This window comes from Haemorhous mexicanus, chromosome 1 (genome assembly GCF_027477595.1).
Source record: "Haemorhous mexicanus isolate bHaeMex1 chromosome 1, bHaeMex1.pri, whole genome shotgun sequence".
Taxonomy (NCBI): Eukaryota; Metazoa; Chordata; class Aves; order Passeriformes; family Fringillidae; genus Haemorhous; species Haemorhous mexicanus.
In genome coordinates this window covers 36081580-36098952 of record NC_082341.1, presented here as the reverse complement: position 1 = coordinate 36098952, position 17373 = coordinate 36081580, and the positions used below count along the sequence as shown (strand labels likewise).

At 35.8% G+C, this 17373-nt stretch overlaps 1 protein-coding gene across 2 annotated transcripts in view; it reads left to right on the top strand.

Moving 5' to 3' along the window:
• The window catches only part of TBC1D5 (TBC1 domain family member 5), a 317365-nt gene that overhangs the window by 131661 nt on the left and 168331 nt on the right, over positions 1 to 17373 (top strand). The window lies entirely within an intron of this gene.

Here is a 17373-nt window from a genome sequence, read left to right as displayed (position 1 = left end):
CTGACTTCAGCATAAGAATATTGAAACGGAGCATGACTTTATGTTAGTTTCTCAGGCATGGTTACACTGCTTTGGTGTAGGGATCTTTTGTTTGTTTTCCTTTTTATTTCTTTTTTTCTTTTTTTTTTAATTTGGTTCTGCAGTAAAATTCAGTATGTTAATTTGGACAAAATTATGCAAATAAAAAGTCTGATTTTTGTTGGACTCAGCCCCTATGTTCTTATTTGAAAAAATATCTCAAAGCTGAGTTAGAATGACTAGGCTCTAAAGATAGAAATTACTACATAACCTGAAGCAAATTAGTTAAATGCAGTATTTGGAAGACCCTAATGAACAATGAGAACAAACTGCTTGGAGAATGCAATGCCTGTCTGTTTTGCTCATCTTTTCTACTTATTTGCTAGTAGTGACAGTGTAGTTGGTTCGAAGAAAGTGATAAGCTTAATGAGAAAGCTCGTCCTTGTCATGAAAACATTCCTCAAGTACTCAGTTATACACAGTGGCACCTTAACTACCTGTAATTTTCCAGTCATTGAACACATGTACCAGGAGGGCAAAATAAAAAATTTATTTTAAATTACAGAGTTGAAACAACTTTGTCACATTTTCTAAGTCCCTCACCCAGATCAACTACTCTATGTGGGTGTATCTGTTTATAAATCCTCTGTTTAGTAGTGCTTATTAAAAAGCTGTGTCAAGTTCTCCTCAGTCAGGTTTATTACTTCAGTTTAGAAGAAGCTGATGTTTTGCTTCAAAATATATTGGTAAAACTTCATTGTCCCTTTGAGTTAATTTTTTCACTGTTTCTTTATTGGTTTACAAAGCTTCTTCAATGTTTAAAAATGACAATGTACGTCACGGAGGAAGTATTTTAAAACCTGACAATTGGAAAATGGAATAGCTTTTCTAGGCAGTGTTTCTTTTCTGTTACATTTGACATCTTAACGATATGAAGCCATTTTAGCCTGATAAACCAAATGCGGTTTTGTGCATATTTTAGAAACTTGAAAATAATCTTTTTTTCAATAAACTAAAATAATAACCATTTTCAAGACGACAACAGCTTGCTTCTAGTCTACCCCAGTCAAGAAAAAGATAAACATTTTCTTCCCATTTCTATTTGCTTTAAAAAAAATTGATAATTCTTTCAACTCTGTTTCAAGAAAAAGCAAAATTTTCACCCTGTTAAAAAAACACTGTAAGTTAATTTTACCCTTTATTGTGCCCAGAAGCAATTAGTTACCTTGACTGAAAAGGTTTCTCATTTTTATCCCAACCTTAACATTTCTATGACATACAAAGTTATTAGGATTGAATTGATGTTTAAAAGTGCCATTAATTCATTACCCCAAATGTTCATTAACAATGTAAATGTATGCTGATGTTCTATGAGACAAGGAAGTGACTAATGACTCTTCGCACTAACAACACTTAAAATGAATAGAAACTTTAGATAGCTAATCTTGAAGTAATCAAGACCCTCATTCAGCTTGGCATCTCTGTATGCTCTAAAACAGCTGTCAACTGTTAAAAATATATACACAACACACACATACGCACATGCGAGGATAAAGATATGTAAATACATGGTTCCCCAAGTCATAAAGGTTACCAACTATGGTACATTTTTTATGTTCTATCTATGTAAATATTTTATATAAAGCATCCATTTCATCTTCATAGGCTTTTTTACTGTGAAACACATAGTGCATTTTAATTTGAAACTTTATATATCCAGAATAGGTCTTTGAAGTTCTAATGTTTCATTTTAAATAAAGCATGTGTATGGTTGGTGTTAGCTCTTTAGGCATCAAAGTATACAGTTGTTCGTGTCCATGCAGTCTGTCCATCATTGTCTTCACAAAAGTATTTCAAGACAAGGTTTTTCAGTGCGGCCTCAAGTTTCAGGGGTGATATAGAATCAACTTGGTGAAAATCTCTATCTTAATTTTTTTGTATCATGAATCACAGAAATATGGTGGGGTGGTGATCCACTGGAGACGTTCTGTGCAATATTGTAGAATATCAGTATATGTGAATTGTGTTTTTTAAGCATGGCTGAATGCTTACCTTGGAGGCAAAGTGATAAAAGCCTTCACTGAGATGAGGTGATTGGAAAAAAAGCGCAGCACTGATAAGGGTGCTGAAAAGAAATATTTAGTTACTGATCTAGTCAGATTTGTAAATCTACATGAAGTGTTGTATTTTTAGCATGTGCAGTTGATACCAGAACTTGATGGAGAACCAGAAGATGTCATGTCCAGCTGGAGTTACGAAATTCTCTCACAGTTTTCATAAAATTAAAGAAATCTCAAAAATACACGGATTGCTCTTAAGTATAGCTGCTTGGAAAACTGCATGCGTTGACTACTTTTTGTTCATTTGCTGTCAGCTTGAAAGGGTATATTGGATAGGATTCCAGAAATATGTTGAGTCTCGTAGTACTCAGTGCTTTTATTAAAATTTCAGTGAAGGAATAGAGAAAAAACATGGTTTATTTGGGACAGGACTGTTGACACAATGGAGAGTAGATGTAAAATTCAAAGTATTCTTGAGATTTTGGAGAAGTGGCCTGAGAAGATTAAGACATGGTTCACTAGAAACAGCTGCAAGGATTAATGTTGCAGATGCTAGGCATAAGACAGTTACCTAGCTGAACAAATGAAAGTAGATCACTACAGATGAGTTAAGTGTCATTTGGAGAAAGGTCTGGGTGTCGGTAGCTCTCCAGATTTTATGTAACTGATAAACCTTGAATCTTGAGTTATGATAAGCCATGAGAATGTGCTTGTTTGCAAGTTTAAAAACTTCAGAATAAGCCTTTAACTGTAAAGATCTTTAACTGTAAGATCTTTTTTTCTGTCCCTTTAAAAAATTTTTAAAAATCCGTTAAGATAGTATTTTCGTCCTTTTCTGTTGATTAATTTGGCCTGTGTTATTTTCCTTATGTCTGATTTTCCTTTCAAGATACAAAAAAGGTACATGCCAAATATGGACTCATTTATGATTTTTTAAATAGCATTTTTAAATAGTTGATTAGAAATTTATGGCAGGGTTTCTCACTTTTGCAATCTAATACTTCAAATGGAGGATTCTAATTATTTTAAAAAATTTTAATTTTTGGTTGTTTCTTGTGGATCTGGTAGTATTTTAATTTACACACATCTAGGTATGTGTGCATTATTATGTTTTCTTTTTACTATGGTAGTCTTTTGACTTGATGACATCTTTCTGCATTCTCTCTTGTAAGAATCATCATGCTTTTATTCACTTTATTCTAACAAGATTTTTGTGTGATCCCCTCTGAAACAGAGATCTTTCAAAGAGAATTTGGTGAATCACGGCTGTGTCTCCAGGAGATGCTCTGTGAGGCCTGGATGAAATTTCAGAAACATTATTGTTGTACCTGCTCCCTGCATATTGAATCTGACAAACTGTTTTTCTGACTTCCAAATGCTCAAGGTTTCTGTTACATTGAAGTGGGATAACTAGGTTAACTTTCTGCCATGAATTTTCACTCAAAGTTGCAGCGTCCACCACATTCCGACACAAGTTTTGATGAGCATGGTAGGTAGTATTCCCATTTCATTGATATAATGAGAAAGTTGATCCTCTAAGGACAGACTGGAACAATGCATTTAATACTCTTCAATTTAATTTGCTCAGTATCACAATTAATACAATTAAGGTCACTTGAAATGAAACTATTAACAAATTGGGTAATTTACTTTAACAATGTCAGTGTGTTCTCACAATTACGTTTGCTTTAATTAGTGTACAAGCTATTATTTAATAGCATACTTCACATAGAAAAATGTAATGTGTTTTTTGTTCTCAATAGAAGAAAAGGGGAAACCTTTAATGGGTCAGAGTGTTTTGGAGTTTGGCAGGATATATTTCATGTGTAAGGGCTACAGTTGGTGGTGAGGACAGAGAAGGCTGATGTTGCTGGAAGGACAAAGATAACTACTGGAGTGTGTGACTGAAATTAATCCAGTTGAGCCAGATAAGTTCCCAACCTCCTATTTACTATTGAATCCCTTTTGATTCTCAAACCTGCTGTGAAAAAATATGAGAAATTATAAGAGAGCATTCATATTTCCATTTTGGCCATATACTGTGTGGGTGTTTCCATTGCTTGTCTCTGAACAATAATGCTATTCTGGTGTTAACCTCATAGCCCTGATCACTAGAAAGTATTTCCACGGAGAGCTATACCTTATGTGAAATTTGAGATACCTGGTTTATATCAGTGTCATACAGAAAACAAGTAGAAAACAGAGGGGAATGAAGTAATAAAGTAAATGCCATCTTTTCTGGACAAAGCATGTGTCATGAAATAATTTCCCCAAATCTTTTGTGTAATGCACATGGACTGTTTTGGCCCTAGACATTCCATACAGGGTTAAGTGAATTTTTCCTGTCAGAAAATTATATTATCTTCTAGCTGGTCCTTAGCAAGTCAGTGTTATACATTAAGGGTTTTTTCCCCTTGCAACCCCCTTCACCCAGATATACAGTGTTAATGTGAATTGCCCTGTACAGCATTTATTTACCTCAATTTTTAGAGATCAGTTCATTTAAAGGAAAGAAAATCACAGAAGTCTACACCTCTCTGTGTGAGTACTTTATCAGGTAAAAGCAATTGAGAATGGAAATCTAGTGAGTTGTTGAAGACTTACTATTTTCTTATCAAATATTTTATGACGTCATGTGTGTCATATCATGTGTGTTATTTCATCTTCTCTCCAAGGAGCAACATGTACATGAAGTATAGCATTGTGTTTTTAAGAGTCCTTTTAAATATTCATGCTGCTGTGTGTTTTCATTAAAAAGACAAGATTGAAACAGAGAACCTCTTTGCATTATACTGGAACAGAAGAGCTGAGGGTTGTGATTGTTTCTTAATGTCTTTGGGGTTCCATGCTGTGGGTTACACCAGGCCCTGAAAAAGCCCTGTGTCCTTCACTGGGGAGTTTTACCCTTCAGCCAGAAATCTTAAGTGTGCCCCACCGGTACAGTTCTTCCTAGTGGTCCTGTTCAAAACCTTTGTGCTTCTCCTGCAGGGCTTGGTTTCCTCAGGTATGATGAAGGAGAAGGGGCCATCCTCAGTCTGTTTCACTTCATATTGGTTGAATAAAAGCAAGAATGTTTTTTACATCTTCAAATGCCATCTGCTAGCATAACAAGCATTTTAATATTCATTTATTAATAATAACTGCTGTTTAGCTTGCTTTTAATTGAGCTGCAACAGGATTGTAGTGACAAAGGCTTTTGGAGCAACACAGTGTATCTTGAGCTAACTCAGGCTGTCACTAGCTGCTTCCCTGCAACTCTTCATTTTCCTCTTTTCTGTATTAGACATTTTTATTAAAAGATCAGTTAACAGAGAAGCTATGCATGTTTAAAAATGCATATATTTAATATAGTTAGTTGAAAATCTAGCTATCTTAGCTATCACACAGTACAATTTTTACTTGAAAGACTGTATCACTTTTACAGGTGTTGACATGCTCTTAGAAATTTGCTTCTTGTGGGCCCTTTGGTTTCAGTGCCTTACTGCAAATTTGTATTTAGGAATTGCAGGAGTTTTTTTTAATTACTTCAGCTGTGGGAGCAAATGTGAGTAGCTGCCATGGGCTTGTGAAATACCAGCTTTAAGAGATGGATTCTCCTCTCTAGAATTGGTAGATATGGGGGTTTTTGGTGGCTTCACATGAATTGCACATTGCATTAACTCCAGTTTGGAGGTTATTCTGTGACATGGGTAACTGGCACAAACATTATATAGGGAAATGGCCTTCAGTGGTTGATATGGCAGATACTAGGGATGACCTTTTGGACAGCAATGTCTGTTCATGGAATGGTTTGGGTTGGAAGACAAATTAAAGACCGTTCAGTTCCAACCCTCCCCCCCACCATGGGCTGGAAGCCTCCTGCTAAATCATGTTGCTCAGGATCTCCTCCAGCCTGACCTTGAGCACTTCCAGGGATGGTCATCCACAGCTTCTCTGGGCACCCACGATTTCTCTTGATCCAAGTGAAATTTTTTAAATGTTCATCTTGGTAGTTTCACTCTAAATCATTATATGAAAACAAGACCATTCTCTCTAACAACACTGGCACACTACCTCAGTTCAGTCATCTGAGCTGGGAGTTTCCAGGTCTTTCCAGGTACAACTCTGCCTGAATACTGGCATAAATCACTTGTCAGCCTCATGTCATTCTTCTAACAACTCCTTGTGCCCCTACTTTGGGAGAGGCTGATTTGAGCATTTCTATTTCTTTTCCTAGCTCTTCCCAAATACAAGTTAAAGATCAACTAGTTGGCTCTCATCTCGCTTCCTAGTATATAGTGGCATAATAATACTTGTAGTATAAAAGGAAAGAATGCAAGTTAAATGAAAAAGAAATTTAAATTTTTTAAATAAATATTACATGCTTAGAGAACCTTAAAATACCAAGAAGAAATTTCCATTTAAACTATAGTAACCTACTGAACATCAAAATAAAACAGAACAATCTTTTTTAATACACCCTCTGTAAATGTAATTAAAAGTGGTTTAAAACTAGTACATTATAAAAAGTTATACATAAGCTAACAATGAAAATACAATCATTCTTTTGAATATTTTACTCAGACTTCACACAGAAATATAATATGAAGGTTACTGGCCATAAATACCTTACATATTAAGTGTTTCCAGGAAATGTTCAAATTATGTTAAATGGCTATATCTCCTACATATGGAAAAGGCAGATTCTCTTAATTTAAAAAAATTGAACTGTACATGTTTGATTGTACTTGTGTATGTATAATGAAAGACTAGTAAATCAGAATTCTAGCTGAGGCCAGCATGATTGGTACAGGATAATAATTAAATGTCTGGGTTCACTTCTGTCCTGACGTACTAAAGATTGTAATTTACAAAGCTGTGTATGAATTGTGAGCAGCTAGCTGATGTTACAGACCTCTCTATCTGAGATTAAATGTATGTTAAAACATTTTTAAAGAGCTTAACTGTCACAAATTTGATTGAATTAGAAATTGATTGTTCTATATAACAGAAATATGTCACTACAGATGGGATGTTTCCTGTCTTTCATGCATGTGGACATTTATAAAGACCTGAAATTTTTTATTTTAAAAAGAGAAGATTTCAACCTACTTTCACTCAATTGATACGGCAAAGCTTCAGTTTTAGGGTTTTGATTGGCTAATAAGCCTTATTCTTTAGCCTCCATGGTACCCAGGGCACCAGGGTACTCCCTGCCCTCGTCCTCTTCGGACATGCAAAACTAAGACACACAAAAGGGGAGAGAAATAAAGTACTGTCATATTTAAGTGGTAATAAATTATCTGGTAAGATGTGTATTATTTATTGACAATCTGGCCTTTTAACAAAGAAAAATAGGCCTATGCTTAGGTTGCCACTGCAACAGCCGAAACAGCTGATACTTTAATGAACAACATACTGAGGGCCATCCAGGACATAAGGCAAATTAAGCAGGTTACAAACTGCATATCTTCTGTTTAGGTATAGGAGATCTCCCCAGCTCTGACAATTAGCTCCACTGATCAGGCAAGCAGACAGACAGAAACAGAAGGAGGCCATTTGTATCAATTTGAGGAACAGAACTAGTAATGAAGTAAAATATCTGTACCAGGTAGTTTCACCTCCGCTTTGGAACAGATCTTTCTAACTGCTGGTTTCAGCTTTGCAGTAGCAAATAAATAAATAAATGTGTGCTGCTTAACAAAAGCTTATTTTCTGTTGTTTACAAATTGAGAGCAAAGGAATAATAATACTTGTAACCTAACGGGTTTTTAAAAAGGATTAAACATTTTCTGGACATACAAGCAAATACGAATCTTGGTAACCTGACAGCTTTGTTTAAACGTTGAATTTGAGTTTCCTTTCATGAAAATCTTTTCAAAGTACAGCAATTCAGCTGTGAAAACCTGAATACATTAATGATGACAAAGAACCTCTGGAGTGAGCCAACATTTGTTTTTGTTCTTTTACAACGTTTCCTGATGAATTGCACATACAAAAGTGTTGGAGGTTATTTTAATTTTCTTTCCTTACTTTGATAATAAATGTCTCCACTGTTTACCTTTTTGGTTAAGGTACCTTATTATTACTAATCAGCTTTAATTATTTATAACAACATGACTGTGAAAGATGTTTCTTTGATGTCAAAAAAAGTCAGGGGCCTGATCCTGACCCTATTAAAATTAATGGCTAGGTTCCAATTGGCTGCAAAGGTAACAAGCCTGAGTGCCCTTTAAGGGAAGCAGTTGTTTAGCCCAGGGTACTGTTAGTTGCGGTTCCTGTTTTGGGAGATTCAGATTTTAAGCATTTGGTGTCAAAATTTGGCCATGCAAAGGCAGAACTCATATAACTGACTCTTGAAGTCAGTCCCAGTCTTCATTTTGCTCGTAAAGTACACAATAATTTAAAAAAGGCTAAATGTACAGGATAATAAGAGAACACCTTTCTCACTAAACATGAGTGCTAAAATGGGGGAACAGAGAGAAGTGTGGATAGCCTTTCTGCTTTTGTCTATCTTTTTTCAGTCAACAAAATAGCAAACTAGCTCAAATCTAAGCAATACTGGATAAGGACCATCACGTTTCACAGGCATGTGTGCCAGCTTGTGTTTAAATCTTATTTTGTTTAAGTGAACTATCAGTGGGTTTTGTTTCTGACTATTTTAAGCTTCAGATTTATATAGATGTACATAGACACACTCTGTGACAAGACTGAACACTTCTGTCAGATCTAGAATATCTTTTAGGTATTCATAAGTATCTTTGTTCAGTTTCTTCATCATGTTACACGTTTAGTTCATTGCATCAGTAGTCATGTGACTATAACATTACAACCACAGCACAAATGACACAAAAGGATATAGAAAATGAGACTTATTTTCACCATTTGTGACAACCACACAAGATTGTGATGCAGTTTGTGCTCCATGGCTTCATCTGCTTGAAAAGGGAAGTGGGACATGGGATGTTTGTTTTGCACCTGTGTGCTTACCTTTTAGAAGGTGTCATATACAAAAGAAGCAGTGAAATTAATTCTCGTAACTGCCATATGGAGAGCAGCCAGGTTATGTGTTCTCATGCAAAAAGGAGTTTGAAGCTGGTGAAATGATATGGCTCGTTCATACAAGAGGTCTGCAGCTGGGCCAGGAACTTGACCCACATCATTCAAGGTGCAGGACACTGCATCAATGATGATGCCATCCTTCAGCTCTTTCTTTCAGGCAGTTTTTTTGAGGCAGGTAGCTAATTAACTAAGAAAGTGTAACTTTGGTACAGAACACACACAACTTTTTCATGTTTTATATACAAACTTAAATAAGCATATATCATCTTAGAAATTTCAAATAAAAGTATTTTTGGTAATGGAAGTGAAAAGTATTTCAAAAGACGTAAATCATTGTCGCTTTTTCAATATTTTGAGTAATTAAATAAAATTAAAATGTTTTGAATGCGTTCAGCTATTCCTGAACCTTTGATAAATGGTGTCTCAGTACAGATGTATATGGGTGTTACTATTACAACATGATTCGGCTGCAAATCTCAGGAATACTACTCCACCTTAATGAACTGATTGTCAAAGTTGATTTATTTATGCTTATTTATTTCATAGTTTTGTATTTTAGTATTGCCAGGTCCTGTCTTGAGAAGAGGGAAAATACTTCTCACAAGAGTTTTTCAAAGTAAGCCCAAGAGTGCTGTGGTTTACTTGACATGGTGGTGTTTAGTCAAAGGTTGGGCTTGATGATCAATGAAGGTGTTTTAAAACCTTTAGTGATAAATTCGAAATACCTTATTTCTGTACAAACAGCTGACACATAAATCTTTTGCTTGGATACTAAAGTGATGCACCATAATACGTGAACTCTGGGATAGGAAGACTGTGCTCAAACTTTTGAACAAATCCCATCCAGTTTAGTGCAACTGGGACCATATAATCAAAATATTAGCAAGTAGCATGTATGATAAATTTCTCCACTAAAATTTTGATATCCCATTACAAATTATTATTCTTGATCTTCCTAAAAGTTAAAAGGCACAAACTTCATCCAGATAAAGCTTTTATGGTGGTGATAATTCTTTTCTTCTGAGAAATTGGATTTGTAATGGAATCAATGATTTAACCTTAGGAAAAATGAACTGTATAGTGTTTCAGTACTAAGTGCAATTAAAGGGATAGATCATGTAATACATGTGAAAATATGTTTGCAATGATCTGATAATATTTTGAGTTTCATTATAAAGGGGGTACATTTTGTTAAATATGTTAGTTGTAATTTTGGAAGATGCCAATGTTTGTTTTGTTACATACAATTTGAAATATTTAAAGGGTGGAGCAATGAAACATAAATCTGTCCATTATTGGGCATTTCTACTTTGCACACAGATGAATTCTCATCAAATTTGATTTGCTGACTGGTGGCCAGAACAGATGTTATCTTAATGGAGGAGAGAAGCATATGGAGCCACAGGGCCACCTCCAAACTTCTGTGACCCAATATTGTTTCATTGTTTATTGAAGTATGAAAGAAAATTCTTCTCTGCAGAAGTCTACAAAGCTCCATTCTGAATTATTACAGCTAGGTGGCCACAACATTATTGCCTTACTAGAAGAAGATTTTATTGCCAGAAAAAGTGTAGCATTAATTGTTGCTATTCTAAAAAAAATGGAAGAAGAAAATTAAAATAAAAGTACCCCAGGCAGATGAGCTTGTGTCTTTTGCTTATTTGAATTTGAAAGAAAGAAGGGCTGTAAATTAGAGCTTACACTGTGGAGAGCTCTAGCTCTGTTCTGGGGTTCTTGAGACAATAATATACTGAATAATAAGTGAAAAATTTTGTTTGAAAAGTTATGGAATTGAAATAATTCTGCAGAATTAAATTTAATGTATTTTATAAATTTTTATTTATGATGAACATATAACAGTTTTAGTTGTGGCATTTGTATGAACTAAAGTTATACCCTTGTAACTGTGACATCAGAATAACTACTTGTTCAAGTGAAGATTTTTAGGTTTTTTTAGAGAAACTGGTTTGTAATGTATGCCTGTCAGAAGCAAACTTCTGATTTGGAAAAATACCATGTAAACACAGGACTGAATGCTTCTTTTCACTTTTAAAAAGAGCATATAAAGCCTGATTTAATTCTGGACATGAAAAATATCCCAAGGATTTTTTGTCTTGGAATTAATGCTATATTTGTATATAATGTATATCCAGTCTTCTGGATATTACAAATTCAGGAAGATGTATGCAGATTTTCTGTGATTTCCAAGATACTTACTCATATCTGTCATATTCAGTTTGAGATTCTTATGGAAAAATGAGCCTGCACTTTGAATTTGCATTGCTTAGCTAAAGATAGTTTTATTTTCCTGCATATTACTGTGTTCCATGCTAAAGCTGTAGCTCAGAGCAGCAATTTGGAAACTTTTGAACATATTTAATTGATAATAATTGCATTAAAACAATACTGAATATTAAGATAGGAAGTGGGGACATCTGAAAATCATGTAGGAAATTATGTGTACAGGGTTAATTTTCTATTAGCCTAGGATAAGGAGCAACTTACACTGGCTCCTACAACATGGATGCATATTGTCACCATTTCTGGCTTGCCACCTAGAAATAGCCATTAATGGCACAACACAGGCTACTGCAGTGAAGTTTGTACACATCATAATTACTCCCTCTTTAGGTCTTTACTTTGACCATCAAGTGATTTACTGTTTATAAATTGGCACCACTTAGCATTAAAGATGATGAGTCAGTTTGGGGACCTTTAACTTACTTTAGCAGTCATTTCTCAGTTGCTGTGAAGTCTCTGTCTGGTTTCAGTTTTGATGAAGTTAAGGCAAAGAACAATTTGAGGGCTTTGAATTCAGTCGGGTTGTTTTTCTTTTGCAAACCATATGCCAGTGCTCCAAAGGCCTGTCTTGTGGCTGGTTAAAACAAAATAAGAGCATCTATAAAAGGTCCCACTCTGAGTAATGTGTACTAATTTCAAGCAAAAATTCTTTTCATTTGGTGTTTATGAATTACACTTTTAAAACTTTGCCTAGAGGTAGGGAGGAGTGTTTCAAAAATCAGACGTTGAAGTAAAATGGCTATAAAAACATGTGATCTTCCATTTTACTGTATTTCTTCTTCTGAATAAGTAATGCTCTAATAAAAATTAAAGAGCAAGTTGCATTTCGAAGATCAGGTCATCGTAATTCATTGACATTAGGCCACATAACTGAATAATGTCTTACTTCAGTGAAATACATCAAATGAGATCAACAATTATGACTCATAAACATGCCTCGCAGGCATAAAACAGCAGGGAATTAGCATGTGAGGCTGATAAATATGCATGTAAATAAGCTCCCAAAGGAATAACATGGGTTTGATTGATAGGTTTAGAATTGGAACATATGTAAACCCCTTTATTCCTCATTCTGGTGTAGCTAAGTAAAGATGCGTTTTACTTGTTAAAAGTTTCAATAACTTTGTAAATCTTAATGCCACATCTGCTTTTGTGTGTGCAGGCACGTGTGAGTGTCACTTGAGAGATTGATTGAATTGTCTACAGGGTAGATGCCCTCACACTAAGGCTGTCGTGTTTGCGTGTGGATATTGGAGCAGTTGTGTATGTGCGTGCCCATGTGTACGTGGATTTGGGCACGGTGGGGTAGGGGGGTGTTGAGCAAAAGAGTATTTTGGGGGTTGTTTTACTCACAATTTGCAGATTTTAAAGTTTGGTTCTCAAATAGAAAACCGAGTTGTGAGTTTTGGTATATGCACCACTACATTTATTTTTGCTAATACATTCTGCATTGAAGGTAATTACTATTTATATTTCAGAAAGTCCCACAAGTGCTACTACATTTAAGAGTCTGGCAGTGATTCTTTACAAACTTTCAATTTTTTTGGCATCTTGCAGCTTGAGCTCTTATCTACAACTTCAAAGTACCTATCACAGCAGTACCTCTGTGTTGATCCGCACAAGTGTTTATGCTGTGCAGAGATTTACACCCCTGTTGTTAGAAAACTATAACATACATTGTGTTTGTTAAACATTAATACTTTGCTTTGCCAAATACAGACCAACTGGTTGCCATTGTCATGTGGCCTGGTGTACATCTGCTTTATTACCATTCCCTGCTATTAGGCAATAAAAACTTTTCCAAGTGTGCACTTACTGATGTCGCATCAAGCTGTAATTATGCTAAAGTGATCTTAGACCAGTGGCAGGCAAGATGCAAAACCATTTTCAATAGTATGGTGTGTGTATTGACTGTAGATTTTGGTTCTGGGTGGTTTATAGCTAAAATAGTCATTCGGAGAAATTGGAGCTGGGGCTCGTATCAGAGATCACAATTGTTCACATGTGAAAACCTCAATTCTGTCATACCTACCTTTGGCTTAGAGATACCTTTCTATGGAGATAGAGCTTCAGCAAAACGGCTTCCTTCTGTTTAGATTTACAGGGTAGCAGAGAATATATTTCCCAGTTAAGATCAGTAAATTCAGGAGCTACCGCTTAGTTCTGAGAGCCAGCTCTTTTTGCTGCTAAAAAATAAATAAACTTGTAGCACTTAGAGACATCACATCAAATCTCACGTGGCTTCTCATGAAGCAATTTATAGCTACCTTGTATAATTTGTATAGAAATGTAAAGCTGATCCCTGCTCCAACAGCATCAACTGCTTAACCCAGAATGTAACAGCCTGTGACACCAAGAAAAAGCAAGCCCTGTGTACAGTCTGGGGGAGGGGTCTTTTCATAACAGAGCTGAATAAGCAGATTGCTCTCAGGAACTCCGAGGGCCATGTTTCTAGCTGCATAGCACTGTCCTTTTTCACAGAGGATGCCTAGATATCTCTTGAGCCAACAGAAATACAAAATAAACCACTCTCTTTTTTTTTATCCTAACAATGTGCCTTTTTTTTACACCCGGGGCCATGACAGGCTGTCACTCAGTTGCAGCTCCCCACAAGAAATGTCCTTGAATAGTTCAAGAGAAGCCAGAAAATTGTTGTTAAGTATTTTTTTCATTCACCTCTAGAATTTTCCACATTTTCTCCAACATGTGTGAAGCCACTGGGAAATATGGTTAAATGAGTTAAGCAGACATCACCCATCTGTGCATCTCAGGGAAAATAAAAACAGTGCTGTCCCTCCGAGAGCTTTCTTGGTACATAACCAAAATCGGAAGAACAACCACACTCTAAAGCTAAACCTAGGCAAGGCTGTTGCAGGAAAAAAGGGATGAGCACTTTGAAGGAGCTGCTTCTTCTGGCTTATCCCAGTCTCGCTGGTGTGTGGCCTTTGCAGAATGTGAGGTGACCCTAAAACCTGTGCTCCTCCCATATGCCTGAAGGCTGCTGGACAGTTGAGAAAACATGACTGCACGTCATATTTGCTTCAGACAGTGCTGAAAACCTGGCATTCAGTCTCAGCTCTGAATTTCAGTCCTCTCACAAGCCAAAACAATCACGTTGCAGCCTCCCCCGTTTGTATAAATGTTTTATAATTTTAGATAGAAGGCATCACAAGAACCCTACTTTTGCTCAAGTCTTGATTTACCCTTTAATATTGTTCACTGCAGCTCTTTCTACTACTCAAGTGATTTGTAATTTGTATCTCTCCAACAGTTCCCACTTGGATTTCTCATGCACTGAAAAGTCAGATGCCTGACATTACTGTGTAAAGTTAAGTGCTTGGGGTTAATGAGTGGCATTAAATTTTATGAGGTCATGTCCAGTAGATGTTAAAAGAAGCTTAAGGGAACTTTATCACTGATAGAAATTAATGGTTGGCACAAAAGAATGCCTGAGGGAGTTCAGTTCTAAGCAAAAATAAAATCGGTGGTATAAAAACTAAAATATAGAGTGATTGTGATTAATGTAAACATTTTTGTTAGGTAATTGGTTACTTGTTGCGGTACAAGAAATGAGACTCCCACAGTTTGAAAAAATATTATTGTATTTAGAAAGCAATTAATGTTTCTAGTCAAATAAAAAAAATCTACATCACCTACAATATTTATATTCTTTCAGTAAACATATAACCTTTGGGGCTATATTTATCAAATAGTCAAGCCTCTACTTATTTACATGAGTTTTTTCTTTGGGCAAAATATGTTTTCCCTAGTGGAGTATGTTATTTTGTTTCATTAAACCTTTATTTCTACTCACATGCATTGCTTATATTACAGACCAAATGAGTAAATTCTGTGTACTTAAGTCATCTAAGGTTTGTGTTTTTTGGGTGACTGATGGATGGCATGAAAATTCTGTTTCAAAAAGGAAATGGCTACATTAACTTAGGGATAGATTTGTTTTGCATAATTATGTGGGGAACCATTCGGTAATTACACCAGTATTCACATGCTGCAATTGTCGCCGTCTTTATTCACTGTCATTCCAAAGGCAAGAAATGGAAGCCTTGTTTAGACATAGACATTCTTTCTTGCTCTGTCTTGCAACCTGCAGTCACAGAATAGAGTGCTTTTTCAAAAAATGCCTGTACCTGAGTAAGACAGCTGTGGTATGGAATTTCACTCCCATAGTGTGCATGAAAATTCAGCACCTCCTCCAGGGTCTCTAGCACCAGGCTGTGGATCTGCCTGGTGAAGAGTGTTCCTTTCAAGCCACTTCTGCTCTGTGCTGTCTGGATACAGTGTTGGGGGGAACCATGAGAATGCAGAGCTCTGGTATGGAAGAGCCAAAGTCTCTGGTTCAAACCTTTTTCTCCTCTCCAGCTTGACAGAGAGGTACCATGCTTGTCTTAAAGCAAATCACGGCCATAAATTGAGGTGAAACAGAAGGAAAAGGGAAAATATTTTAGAATTTGTAGACCCTTGAGACTGTTCTGTTGATCTCCAAATGGTTATTTTTGAGTTTTAGTATTAATTACATATGTGAAATGCCTTCTCACATTTTCCTGAGGTGGTATTTGGTCAAAAAATGCAAAATCAAAAAGCTGAATCTTTCCAATGCTGGGTGACATTTTTGTCTTGCACACAGACTGTTTTCTTTTTGGCTAAAAGATTTTTTGTTTTAGAGAACTGAGGTAACTGTTGGGAAGAACTGACTACTACTAAATAATTTTTTGTATTATTGTGTAAATTAAATCATCAAACTTTTAGAAAACTTCACTATAATCGTTAGGCGCAAAAAAAAAATCTAGTCATACTTGTCTTATTTGCATTTTAGAAGTCTTATATTTCTTATGTCTTCAACTGCTTTGTACTTTCATCCTTAGCACCATTCTGAAGTGCCACTAGGGATTGACACTACTCATCCTCTACACAGGAGGGCAAGGGTGGGGAACAGAAATCTGTCCCATGATGGATTACATACTTTTTGGCAAAAATGTTTTGTGGGGAGTTTTTTTTTCCTCAATATCTACAACAAAGTGATAGTTGTTTGACAAAGCACCTCGCACTGTAGTAAATAGAAGTGTTTTGTCATTCTTGCTGTCAATTTGATATATTTTTATATTCTGATGTAGCTGTGGACTTTCATCTCTTAGACATCTAGAGTTTACTGCTAGTGCATATATACCTTTGCTCTTCAAGTTTTTCAAGATGTGTCATTCACAACATGCATCTGCTTTTGCACCAGCAAAGTGCACAGTTGGTACTCTCCAAATTGCCTAAAGGTTGATTTACAAGAATTTTGATTAAAAATCTAGTGTTTTCATTATGCTTTGGCATATTTCGATTTGGCAGTTTAAAAGCTCTAGCTCAGTACTTCTTTTATACTGTTTGGTGACATGTTTTTTCTTTGGAGAAATTTATAGAAAATATAGGGTACTGCTCCATTTTAGTTTCTCTCAGTTATGGGTCTTCTGGATACATAATGTATTCCAAGAATTAACAGCCTTAATTAGACAGCCTTAGGGGTAGTCCAGGGCTTTCTGGCTTCATCCTGTAAAAGGAAGCTAGTCAGATGTAAGCTCAGTTGTCTCTTCCTGGTGCACGTTACTCCTGTATAGTTAATTTGATTTAGGATAAGGGCTGTTCCATCAGCAGCAGTAACACCCTTCAAGGGTTACGTTTTTGAGTCTTTGTGACACTGTTGGTTATCTTCAGGTTTTGGGTTTTTTTCTCAGATGCCTTGCCAGGTTGTCAGGTACTAGTACTGCTGTAAGGTGAAGGTGACATGATTTTTATTTTTAACTGTGCGTTTCTGAATTGTGCTACCTCTAGACTCTGCTGCTATTGGAACACGTCTTAAGTATTGCCCAGATAACTTTAAATGTGTTACTTAGTTACATTATTAAAAGTATGTTTACTAAATAGATGTGAGCAAGATCCTATTTCTAACTGA